General features: G+C 44.4%; 1 long non-coding RNA gene across 1 annotated transcript in view; it reads right to left on the reverse strand.

Moving 5' to 3' along the window:
* Positions 1–13,472, reverse strand: part of LOC138201164 (uncharacterized) — a 327,497-nt gene that overhangs the window by 187,912 nt on the left and 126,113 nt on the right. The gene's annotated exons all lie outside the window — the stretch shown is intronic.

Here is a 13,472-nt window from a genome sequence, read left to right on the forward strand (position 1 = left end):
TTTTCAGGATCCATCGTGACCAGAACCGGCCTTCCGTTTCCATCCGTCTCTGTCTGACTGTCAGTCACGTTGTTGGTTTGAAACCTTGTTTAAACAACAGGTCGTCTCGTTTCTACATTCGTCACCTTAATTGTCGTGTTGGTTCTCATTCCACTGTGCAGTTTCCTTTTTTTTTTTTTTTTTTTTTAATCAGTCTGTTTTTAATCCGCATTTTGTAGTCATTCCACTTTCCTTTTTTTTTTTTTTTCCCTCCAACTGTGCAAATAAACTAAAGCGAGGCTCAACTCAAACTGACAGTTCACGGTTGGAAGAACCAGATGAAATAAATGAGATATTTCTTTACTGCAACAGAAGAGAAATCAGATCCTGAATTAACAGGGATGTTAATTATGCAGTTTATTAGTGAAGCAGTTTGTTAGAGTTTATTATTAGTTTTTATTATAGGAGTGGATGTTGGCCAACCTCATGTTTCTACATACAGTAACTGCCACCAGTATCAACAGAAGCTGCTCAGTTTATGCTGAGTCACTGGTTGAAATGTTTACACTTGGGGGAGGAGAGGGAGTCTCCTTATTGATATGCATGTTGAAATGTTGAAAAATGAAACCAGCTTTTCACCCTGTGTGAACAGATAAGCTTTTACAAGAAACGTGAAGTACGATGTTGCCGTGGATACGGCGAGTTAGGCGGAAGCACGTTTATTTGTACATCTCACATTTCTAACAACGAGGCAATTCGAGAGTGCTATTTTCGCGAAAACACGAAAAGCATCAAATCATCAATCAAAAGAAACATAACCATGAAAAGAATATTAAAAACATTGATTGGAACATTGAAAATAAACGAAACAAAAACAAGGTGAAATAGGATGAAAGTTACAGCGGGACATAAAATCAGATCACATCAGATGCAATTTTGTTTGATTTCTAGTCAACATTTTCTTTTTGCTGTTGTTGTTACTTGATTAAACCTATAAAACGCGTACGAGCTTCAGGATATATTTGTTCAAACTGGCCGCACTCTGCAGTGTCTTTTTTATTAGATCGTAGATCTACTTTTACACGTACTCACAGTTTAATTGTATTGTCGTTTTCGGGAGATTTTGGGAACGTGACAAAGAAACACGATCAAACATGTCGGAAACAAATGACCTCGTCTAATTTGTTCGGACGGCAAAGAAAGGGTTAATGTTGGACAGCAAACACGCTTCACAGTTTACAGAGAAACGTTCTGCTTGTTTTGCTTGTGCAAAAAAAAAAAAGAGCAATTACTTTAAATTTGATCCCTTATTAAGCTGCAACCTTCTGTTTAGAGATCCTCATGTGTTTCCTGTTTGTCGCCCCATCACACCTCCTTTCAGGGAGTCTAACGAGATGATAAGTTGGTCGGTATAAATTCCACGTTTTCCTGGCAGGTGCCTTCAGGGAATAAATCTCTGGCTGTGCTCCGCTAACCGACGCCGGGGCCCCGTGTTCCTGTGATGTTTGCCTGGGAGCTTTTATTGTTAATCCAGGCGCATTTTACGTCTGGGAATCCGTCAGCGCTTTAATCAAAAGAGAAACTAACTTGAGGGAAACAACGTTTTTCTTTTTCTTTTCTTCTTTTGTGTGATCGGCGGTGGACTCGCGCCCCCGGATGGCTGACGAACACAATTAAGATTTGCTCATTAAAGAGGGAGTCCCTCCTCCGACCTCCGCCCCGTCGTTGGCCGGGACGGAAAGAAACATTGGCCGGTGTAAACTCCGCCATAACTCTCCATCCCCACGCCTCCGACTGATTTCCTCAGAGGTGCGGCTCCGTCATATCACCTCACGTCGTAAATGAACTTTTGGCTCCCGTGCAGCTCGAGGAGTTGGTTGTGTACTCAATAAAAGAGTGTAATGCGCGCGCGCCGGCTTTTACGCCGGATTATTTCCAGTGATTTTTTTTTATTCTTTGCGTCGGCCGCACGGCACTGAGGAGGACATTTAAAGCGAGCTACACATCTAAGAAGACCGTGTCACTTCATGGTTGTACCTTTTTTCAAACCCCTCACTGGACGAGATGAAGCCTGCGGCAGTCGATACCCAACTGTATGTAAAGTTATTCATACGTCATGAATCCTCCTTCATCCTCCTCCTCCTCCTTCATCCTCCTCCTCCTCCTCCTCCTCCTCGCCTGCTTTTGTCTTTTCTTTTTCTTGTAGCAGCCCGATCGTTTCGCACGCTTGTTGGGTTTCCGTCTCGACTGGATTATTGACCGTAAAAAGGAAAAAAAAACAACAACTGCGGGAGCCACAAAAGCCCCGTCGTCGCTTGGCGGAAATTAGTTGTACGCAGTTTGATTAGCTGCACATTAGTTTTGTTCCGCTGAGGGATCAACCGAGGATTATCCACTCGCTTAATTCTATAGAAAGATGCGTCCAAAAGCTTGTTTGTGACGAGCGAGTAAACGACAACAAAAAATACGAGGGAAAAATTACACGATATCGGTCCCCCCCCCCCCGAATCACTTACGGCGTTTCTTCGCTCACGACCTGCGAGAGGAAACTAAAACGAATCGAACGATGTCGTCCGAAGTGAAGGATGAGAACTTATGTAGCTTTGTGGCTCTTTTACTTCGCCAGGTTTACACCTGGGCACGGATTAATACCCTGTGCTCCTATTTGTTCGAGGGAGGATCTTAACAGTCAACGAGAGGAAACCGTCATGTTTATTTAAACTCCGCGAGAGTATTTATCCTGCTTCTCAAAAAGACGACTGGTTTTCAGGAGACAGCAGCTGATACCCCTTTTTTTGAAAAAAAAAAAAAAAAATGAAGCCAATGCAGAAGTGTCTTGAAGTGTAATACCACCGAGGGCCACTAGGGGGGGCAGGCTCCGATATGTCACTACGGCGTGGTTAGCTAACTTCCCTCCTTCTGATCAGTGTTTCCTTCTGGAAAGAATCCCATCTTTGATTAGATATTAGCCCTCAAACACAGCTGTGTGTGGTTTCACTTTTTGCGATAAGTGGGCGGGGCGTAGTGTCCTCTGGCTCCTCCCCAGGTTGTCCAAAAATGGTCACTTCTGGCCCCCCAAAAAAAAAAAAAAAATAGTCACGGCCGAAATGCTAAACTGGAGGCTTTAAAACATCTACGAACGAACAAGCGATGTCACGGTTGGTTGCCACTCGATTGTGACGGATTAGCGAATATATGCTCAACGTTTTAGCAGCTCGTAGTTGAGCTGAGCGGCTGGCGGACGAACTTCACTGTGACACTTTTTTATTGAGACCGAACCTTAAAACTGAATGGCGTGCTCACGTTGTCATTCTTCAACACGGGTGTGCGCGTGTTTGCATAATTCAATTCAACTTTATTTATACGGCGCCAAATCACAACGTAGGTTATTTCATGGCACTTAACACGTTAAAGTCCTCACAGCAAGACTTTACAATATTATACAGAGAATACCCAACAATGAGCATAAGAACATAATATCGTCCTCGAAGATGTTTCCACTGACATTAATATTTTCTTTTCTGTTTGTGTTTTTTTCCCGCTCTGCATGCGTAGAAATGATCTCAGTATCTCTGTGACTCTAATCTTACATTTTTATATTCAGTTTTTAGGGTGACTTTGGAACGTCTGTCGACATGACAAATTGCCTGCTGCTATCTTTGGCACATTTACACCAATGTTTATTAATGTCCCAGTTAAATAAAGCAGCAAATATATATTTTTTTTTTAAAAAGACACACAAACGGGGACGGGAGGGAGGACGGTAACGAGGCGTCTCTTCTGATTTCGGTCTCAAATCTACCTCATCTTACTCGTCCGCCGCGTGTCCTCTCATTATTCCGCCGTAATATCCAGTCGTCTGTCACCCTGCTTTGCGATTAGCGCCGCGTCCCGGCACCTCATCATCAGCCAATCATACGGATCAGTGCCGATGATCCGGCTGGAACGTGAGGAAAGAAAAAAGCGAGCTATTGTGGGGTTTTTTTGGTACTCGCCACAATGGACCGAACCTGTCGCCGAAGCTTTCTGAGCTAATTCATCCATTTAAATGTATGTATGCAAAACCTCTTCCTCTCTGCCATCAAAACAATGCAAATTAAATTGAGTTGCTTTGTTAATTTGTCTCTGTTTCTGTGTCCCCAAAGCCCCTCGGACAGATGTGGATCTGAAACCTTTGCGCGGTCGTCACGCGCCGCTGAACGTTCACCACAGAGAGCTGATAAGATTGACAAAAAGGAGTCAGTGATCTCGGTGTCGGAGGCAGAAATATCAGGTGGGCGGCGACGAGGCGAGGCCCAACCTGGATGTAACACTGTTCAGGTGGTGGGAAGAATTCGGAGTCTCAGATCTGACAGTACGACGCTAAAAACTTGTTATTTAGACTGACGAGATCCTTTCTTTAATCAAACAGTTAATTTATGTATTTTTACTGCGCAGCTTAGTTTCCGACTGGCAACACGACCGTAGACTGTACATAAAACTGGACGTAGCTAACTGCTGAAGTGAAGCCTTAAGCTGCAATACCACCGACGGCCTCTTGGGGTTGACTCCAAAAGAACCTCCGGCTCCGTAGACTCCCATTCAACTTCTCTCCTTGAAAGTCAGTAACTGTTTTCCACGAGTTATTATAGTGTCGTTAGCTAAAGTTGCTCCTTCTTATTTGTTTTCTGTAGGTCCATCTGAAAATAATTCCTCATTCATTAGATATTAGGCCACAAAAAGTGGAATGTTTGGGGGGGGGAGCATGTCTGTTTGATTGACAGGTCTGGGGTGCTATCAGGTTTCTGCTATAGGTGGGCGGGGCATAGCGTCCTCTAGTTCCCGATCAGACCAGTCAGATCCACCGCTCGCTCCTCCCCCCGAGCTCGTCCAAATATGGTCACTTCCTGCTCCAAACTAGCAAGATGGCGCCGGCTGAAATACTGAACTTGAGGCTTCAGCACGGCCGTTCACGAACCAACAGGTGACGTCACTGTTGATGCCTCGTTCATAAATTCTTTGCTAATAATTCAGGACAATATAGATGATAATGATTAGTTACTAGAGAATCAAGAGGAAGAGACAACATTATCGAATCGTTAAGTATTAATTAGCTCTTAATAATCTTTTAATGGATCTCTTTCTGCTGCAGCAGCTGCTCATTTATTACTGATCACTTCAACGTTAGTTACTCATTGTGCACCATGATACCATGACATCATGACACATGATACTTATCGATGTTTTTACCGAATTTTGACCTCAGGGAGGTGATTTAATTTGCTTTAACATATTAAAATACGTCATATTTCTGCAGGAGGATTTTTACTTGGTGAATATAAACCTAATTGATCATCGGACACAACGGAAGAATAAAAACACGGCATGTTTATTAAACAGTTCCATTGTCGTTTTAAATGAATCCATTTCAAAATGTTCACGTCTTCTGCAGTCTGAATTTCATTCAGTTTATTTGTGCTTTCATTTGAGCTTTTTTAGACATCAGAGTGAAAAGAAAATTATCATTTGAGTGAAGAGAAACATCACAGTAAGTTTCATTTCCCTCCCGTGCGGCACGACGAGCGGCCGACACGCAGAGGAATAAAGATTTCCGAGTAATGGCAAACTGTCACCGTCGGCCGGTAGCTTTCAGAGGCAGGTGACGAGAAAAGAATTGGAAGAAGGGAAAAGGAGTCGGGGGGAGGTGGGGATTTTCTCTCTTGTCACAATTGCATTAGGGGTAGTTGAAGAAGAAGATGTAGGTGACGGGATATGATTATGGATGGAAAGGGGAGCATGAGGTACTTTTTTTTTTGAGAGAGATGAGTTTTCAGCCACGGGTGGAAGGATTGGGGGAGGAGGGGGGGTTTGCGGGGGGAGCAACTGGAGTAAGAAGTTCAATCCACTTTTGGAAATGATGGGGAGAGGAGGAAGCTAAGTAGTCGGGCCGCAGCTCGAATTGCATTTCTCCTTTCTCCATGCTGTGAGCTGATCCCCTCCGAGGTGATGCAGATTAATTTTGGGACGGTGATTCAGTCACTTTACGCTGCAATCCATTTTATTTTTTCTCTCCCCCCCCTTCACAAGACTGAGTGGCCACATTCAATTTCAAAAACACCAGTCGTCACCGAGCAGTGGCTTACAGAGAGCCTTTAAATAATGCCATCGCGCGCACACACACACACACACATACACACACACATACACACACACACAACGGCACCATTAAAGCCCTGAAACGCAGCTTTTTTTTTAGTCCATTAAATTCCAGTTGTTTTAGCCCCATTAACTGAAATTCATTCAAAATTACAGCCGACCATTTCCCTACCTTTTCAGGCTGCCACTTCTTTTCCATTCATGGGTAGAACAATTTGAAAAGATCGTCCTGACGGCTGCCTGAAATTACGAAGCCATCACCATCAATGTACATTTTCTGTCAAAGTAAAAGAATGTTGAACCTGAATCGAGGAATCTTACACCAAATTTTATATCATTTTAAATCAAGAATTTGCACCACTGAAGTCCAATATCAATTAAGATTGTGGCCCTTTTAAAAAATAAAATAAAAAATGATTCGTAAGTGAACTTATTTCCTCATCTGTTAAGAGTTAAAATAATTATGTTAGTCCAGAACCAACACTGACTATATCTGCTGCACCTTTATCCCCCCAAAACGCAGTATTTCCTATTGTTGAGTGCATAAAAAAACGTATGCTTTGAAGCTCCATCTTAGTGTTGCCCGACTCCGCCTACATTGTTAGCCTCGGTGGCTTCTAGACACCTTCCACGTTGCAGTTGCCCAGCAACTGCGTTCTTACAACTTACCCACTTGAAGGCCGAGCATACGGTGCACACAACTTCCCGTGTTGTAACCACGAGCTCACGAGTTCCATCTGAGGGCAGCACCAACTTCTCAGAGCTCTCAAAAACAACGCAGACTTTCCCAGTTCAGGGGAATTCTGCCACCTAAAGCTCAAAACTTTTTCACGAGTGAATTTTTTCACTTCTCGTCTAACTCAAATGAAATATGTTCTGCCAAAAAATGTCCGAATACTAATTTGAGGCTTTATTAACATGGTTTATTGTCCGCCCACATTAAATATAAACAAAGTTGTGTTTTTTTTCAAATAGTTTCAGAGTAATTGAGAGCCAGAAAAGCTGTAGCCAGGTGCTGTAGTTTAATTCAACAGTTGACTGTTTTCTGTCCGGGGAAATAATAAAGCTGCCGTGTGTGCCGGGGGGGAGGTTGGGGCCCTTGGATAAATTTTGTATGAGGTGCCCTCAGCAGGTTAATCCAGCCATCACTGCTGCAAGCAATTTAAAGGGAGTACAAACGAATTGAAGAAAGGAACCGCTGTGAAACTAAACAAATGTGAAGATATTAAAAAACATCTACGCGTATCTTCTGCATGCGTGATGACTGCGCGGCATAATGGGACGTGAAGGCCTCCCTCCTGGAAAGAAAACACAAAAACACCATTAGTAGTGAGAGAGTGTGTGTATTGTGTTAGCTTGTGTGAGTTTCGGGGACGTGTCTGGGACCTATGGGACGGCAGCTGAACTTCAAACCGGCTCGGTTGGCTCCTCCGGGGGTCCATTATGGAGGGAGACAGACACGGTTCTAATGATGATGCTGTGACTCCGCCAACAAAGGTAGCTGAGCAGTTCAAGGGGAGGATGGTCCCATGACAACGGGATGAGTGACAGCTCCCGGGTCGCCGTGGACAGCGGGAGGGAGGGACTCCTGCACTGACGAACCGCGTCATTTGTCGGCGGTGAGCGTGATTGACAGGCGGCAGGGACACTGCCTTCCCAGCATCAGTTGGTAGAAGCAGATTAGACGGGTTCACGTGAGGCCCATTTCACCAAAATTGTATTCGATCCAGAGGTGTCCAGTTGATTAACAATCCACCCACTTCAATCACTTTGTATGAATATCGGCCGGAAAACACATGAAAGTGCTGTGAAGAGGTGAATGCCAGTCAGAACAGGTGAAGCCAGTCAGAAGAGGCACGGTGACAGGATTAAGTGATTCCTAAGCCGCCTCTTTTGTTCCCTTTCCCACAGTCGCTAACAACTTCCATTCATGCACACAAAGGAGGAAGGTGGAGCTGGACGTCCATAGCGTAGCCGAGCGGAGCTGCAGGTGAGGGATTGGAAACACATTTTTAACGAGTGCGTGTAAACGTGCGGTCCGACCGCTCTCCTATGAGCCGGAGGCGTCGGCCTTGTTTACGTACCTCAACGCCGAGTCAACAATGTCGATACCCAATAAATCATGAGTAACACCAGCAGGGTTTGTTTTGGTTCCAGACCAAAACTGAAACTCTGCTTGGTAACCGGATTATAGTGATTCATATTAGACACCGTCAGACCAAACAGGATTTTCTTACAGGAAAGGAAACACACACTTACTCACCTCCATGAGAACTACACGCTAATACAGGAATTCCAAAATGACATAAGCTGGCCGATGGTTGGAAACGTCTCTTCAGCACAATAACAGCTGTGTTGTTTATGTTGACTTATATTTCTGGTATTTATTGAGAAACTTGTGTGGCACGAATGGGAGTGTTACGTGGGTGCGGTCGGATGACTGGTTAACTGGTTTTGTTGTTGGTATTCTGCTGGTTTGTTTTAGCTCCTGTCCCAGAAGATCATTTATTTAAGATTTAAGTTTAGTAGCTCATAAAACTTGGTCACACCATTTGAACTGGACGGTTTTCGGTGTTTATCTAAACATATATTTTGGTGATATTCTCAGGCCACATGTTTTTTTGAATCGCACTTTTCAAAGGCTTTAAAAGAAGTCTGAATAAAAACGGATTGATTTGTGCGTCGTGTGTGCGGCACGAGGTCCTGAAACGGATTTCTTTCTCGCGTGAAATCCTCCCCGATATGACGAATATCTCCTGTGTGGCGCTCGCCCACGACTGGAATCCATATTCCCGGGATGAGTCACGCAGCAGGAGTCAAGAGTTTCTGCGTGGATTATCTCCTCATTGTGAGACGTCGATGAGCTGTTTTGTTTGCTGCCTCCGACGTACCAGAGACTCGGATGAAACTCCTGAGTAATATCCTCGCTCGGCCGAACTCATCTCTGCAGTCGAGTCGGGCGTCTGTCTGCCCACGGACGCCGCGAGCGCTGAGCGTCGGACGCCGCCCGCGTCTTCGGATCACGGGGATTTTCTGCAAGGGGTCGACGTCGCGACGTCGTATTTTGAATTTGTTGTGTCAGCATGCAAAATGAGTCTTTTTTTTTTTTTGTCACGCCCCAAAACAACAAGACCATCGCGGAGACGGCTGCATCCCATTCAAACAAGGCCAACTAAAGTTTCAGCGGTTGCCTTCCCATAGGGAAACCCTCCCGAGCATCCAGACTGCAGCCCTCTGGTTCCGAACAATGTTAAATTACAGACATGTGGAGAGAGGTTAAAGGCCCCCCCCCCCTCGCCCTCCCCAAAAAAGCCTGACTACTCCCAAATGATAAACTCCACAGCCTCCTCAAAACGAAAAACCCATTAAGCACCCGCAACGCCTCGTTGCCTCTCAACGGCGCTCCGCCGGTCCAAGGCATGAAAGCCAGGGAGATAAAACGGAACGGTTTAAATAGGAAAAAAAAAACATCCGAAAAAGTCCCACCGCATCCCCCCTCCTCTTCCTCAATCAAAGCGCGTGAGCGAGATTGCGAGGAGATGATGGACCACCGTGAGAGAGCCCGACGATTTGAGGCTCACAATTTTGTTGTCTGTTTTTGTTTCCTCCTCCTTCCTCCGGTTTCTCAGGCAGTTCTCATATTTTCCTGATAAACACAGCGGTGAAGATATTTTCATTTTCAGCTGCAGCCTCGTAAACAGACGGCCCAGGAAGACAATGTGGTTAGAAATGATGAATTTATAGCCAGTGGCTTTAATATCTTTAACACTCGCCCGCCGATGTGGCAGACGATCGAGGTTTTGTAGCTGGTGATGATGAAAATGGAAAAAGAAAAAAAAAAAAAAAAGACAGAGTACTTTTCAGCTCGGAGGTTGGTTTTTTTTTTAGGAATTATTTTTTTACGGCAGGTTTTAGCCACAAAGCTTCAGTCAGGATGAACAAGGCAGGTTTCTAGAGACATGACCTCGCAGATTTGATACTGGACTCCAGAATAAGAGGAAAACCTAAAGGCTATTCAATAAACCCCAAAAACCTTAAAATGGGGACACACATAATGACCGCCTACAATTATGAATATTGATTCTGATTGGACTGAATTTGTTCCAGCCTGCATCAGCATATATTTATCATTTAGAGCAGAGGTCTTCAAATTTCACGATTATTCAGACCTCCACAGACTCCCTAGGGGTCGTAAAATTTTTGGTTGATTAGACTATTTTTCAATTTTTTTTCCACAAATTTAAATGTCTTTAAAAGAAGGTACCCGTGTATTATTTGAATAGCTTAGTACTGAATGCACAATAACAAGGTATGTTTATGCATTGCACTAGGCCCAGTTTAATATAAAACACAATTTTATACAATATATATAATAGGGGGTCCCTGCTCCATCTCTCTGTCAGTTTGGGGGTCCTTGGCCTGAAAAACATTGAAGAGCCCTGATTTAGAGTATAAAATGTAGTCTTCGGATGTGAAACACTTTTTCTTGCTGTGAAGCACTTTAAGCTGCATTTCATGTATGAAAGGTGCTCTAAAAAAAAAAATGAAGTTTATTATTATTATTAGTCAGATCTCGGCATTGTTAGTTACATTTTTTTATTTAATTTAAAAGATATCAGCCAAACTTCTGCATCTGGTTTCTGGTCCGTGACATTATGTTACATATCATGCGCTGGGTGACAGTTCATTGGTCCATACGGGTCATGTGACCACTGACCAACACATATAAGGAACAGCCCAAAGGCAGCTGATTTGTACCCTGATGAAGGCCCTGTTGCAGTGGAGAACCCTTGTGTTTGACTGAATTGTCCAGTCAGATGTCGGAAATGATAGAACGATCTCCTTACAGCCACTTGAGCAGCGTCCAGACGGAAGGTCGAGTTTAAAACCCAAAACACACACTTACTCTCCGCGAAATAATTCCTGATCGCTCAATAGCGCCAACCTCAGTAGTTCAACCTTTATCAGAGAGAAAATACAGACTCAGCGACCCGGTTGTTGATGGTAAAATAAAGCCAAGAGCCTGACCACCCTAATCAGGGTTTGGCCAAGTGTCCTGGCTCGATGGACGCTTGGCCGTCGCAGCTATAATCTTGCCTGTTGCCCGATACCCCGGCTCGCAGACTCTTTGGCTGAACAGCGAGCGATGGCGGAGAGCTGATGGGCTGTACGAGCTTGATTTGGTGGCGAGAGGAAAAGGACGCCTGGCTTTCTGCGTCTCTGCCTGGCTCTGCGTTGGCAGGTTCTCCTCCCGACTCGCTGGCAGCGCGGCTGGTTAAACAGGCTAGCTGCCTGGATATATTGGCTGACAAAACAACACCGACTCACCGGCTTAGCGACAATTTTGCTCCACCCCTCCCCCCACCCCCTCAACACCCCCCCCCCCCCCCTGCCCCGCGCCTCCCCGTGCTGGTTGTGTTTCAGAGAGCAACCATCATCCCACTGATAGGAAACAGGATCCCTTAATCACTGTGTCCCTATTACATCAACAAGAGAGCGGGCCACCCCCACACAGTCGGCACGCCTTCGCTCTCCGGGTCCACATTGTGTTTTTAAGGACACATTAATCTCTTGTGTAGTAACAATACTGCGCCAAAACTACGGAGACACTTCCTGAGTTCTCGGACTAGTTTTTTACAGTTTGGGCTCGGGGTAACTTTAACGGTCTATTGTGTGGTTTTTTTTGTGGTTTTTTTAAAGGTCCCATATACGTTTCTGCTGCTTTATTTATAGTCTTGACATCCTCATGAAGATATTTCTGTCAAAAACCATTTCAGTACCGTTTCACACCTGTGTAAAGCCTCTCTGTGCATCTCTGCTGAGAACAAGTTGTTTTTAGTGGGTGGTTCCCAAGGCTCATTAAATATTAGTGAGCATCTCCTCTGATTGGCTGACTATTTTCTGAGTGACAGCCGCGCGATCAGACTCATTTGAGCCAGATTCAGACCCCGATTCGGAAACAGCAGACGACAACCAATCACATCACCGACATAGTTACAAATGACTGTCGTCCAAAATGTGAGAAAAAGTCATACTATAGCATTTTCTCCGAAATGTGAAAAAAACTATCCAACTAAATGCACGACTACGCCATGATGCCAACAGCTTGGGGTTCAGTGTCTTAAACAAGGACACCTAGAAATACACATGGGAGGTGTTTGGGATTGAACCACCAACCTTCTGATTACTGAGCAAACCACTCTACAAACTGATCTACAACCACTAGACATTCAGCTGGTTCCTAAATGTGAAAAAAAAAAGTCATATTATAGTATGTCGTCCAAAATGTGAAAAAAAAAAAAAGTCATACTACATATAGCATGTCGTCCAAAACGTGAAAAAATGACGTGACTTTTTTTGCTATTTTTGTCGACATGCTGGATAGAGTAAGATTATTTTTTCGACAATTTGGACTACAAACTATCGTGTGATATTTTTATGAGATTTTGGACGACATATATAGAACCAATATATGTATAGCTATATATTGATGTTTGCATCCTTCAACCTCTTGACAATGAAGAAACTTACAGGAGCTTTATCAGCTCCCTCATGTCCTGAGGATACGGCGAGATGTTGCTGATTCTTCATGCAGCTACGTTGGATTTAGACTTGACTGAAGTGGGACACAAGCAGCTATGAGGTTGTCTGTAGGAGGTCTGTCATTGACTTTAACAGAAACCTGACTGCATTACTGGCCTGTCAATCAAACAGACACGCCCCGACCCAGTTTTTGAGGGCCTATTATTCTTACCCTTAATTTCAGAAGGCCCTTCAGAAAACTAATAAGAAGGAGTGACTTCATTGATCGACGTCATAATGACTTGTGAAAAATGTTTTGACTTCGCATTAGATGAGAGAAGTTGAATGGGAGTCTACGGAGCCGGAGGCTTTTTGGAGCCGACCTCCAGCGGCACTCGGTGGTATTGCAGCTTCAGACACTTCTGCATCGGCTTCATAATTCAGACCTGGAAGCTGCGAACACTTTTTTTTTTTTATATACAGTCTGTGGTTCAGACCTAGAACCTTAACACAGCATCCCTCTGCTCTGTTTCACGTATATCTGATTGAGTATTGCAGCAAAACCCTCTGAACTCACTTCACTAAAGTGATTTGTGAGCACTGAATCCTGTTTCTCAAACGACTGTCTCTTGCACATCGCCGATTTGCGACTCTACGGTCCTTTTCCCCGCTGATGCAAACACAAGAGGAGATCATGTCACGTCGCAAGCTGCAAGATCTCGCTGAAACGAGACCCCGAGACCCGTCACTTTGTCAGGACCCATCAGGCTCGACTCAGATAGCAGAACGAAATCCTGCGACTGCAGTCCTGAACTGCTGCAGGATCCCTATAATCC

Source organism: Embiotoca jacksoni, unplaced genomic scaffold (assembly GCF_022577435.1).
Source record: "Embiotoca jacksoni isolate LCO1_2020_lvr unplaced genomic scaffold, fEmbJac1.0.p SCAF_2, whole genome shotgun sequence".
In the NCBI taxonomy this organism is placed as follows: domain Eukaryota; kingdom Metazoa; phylum Chordata; class Actinopteri; family Embiotocidae; genus Embiotoca; species Embiotoca jacksoni.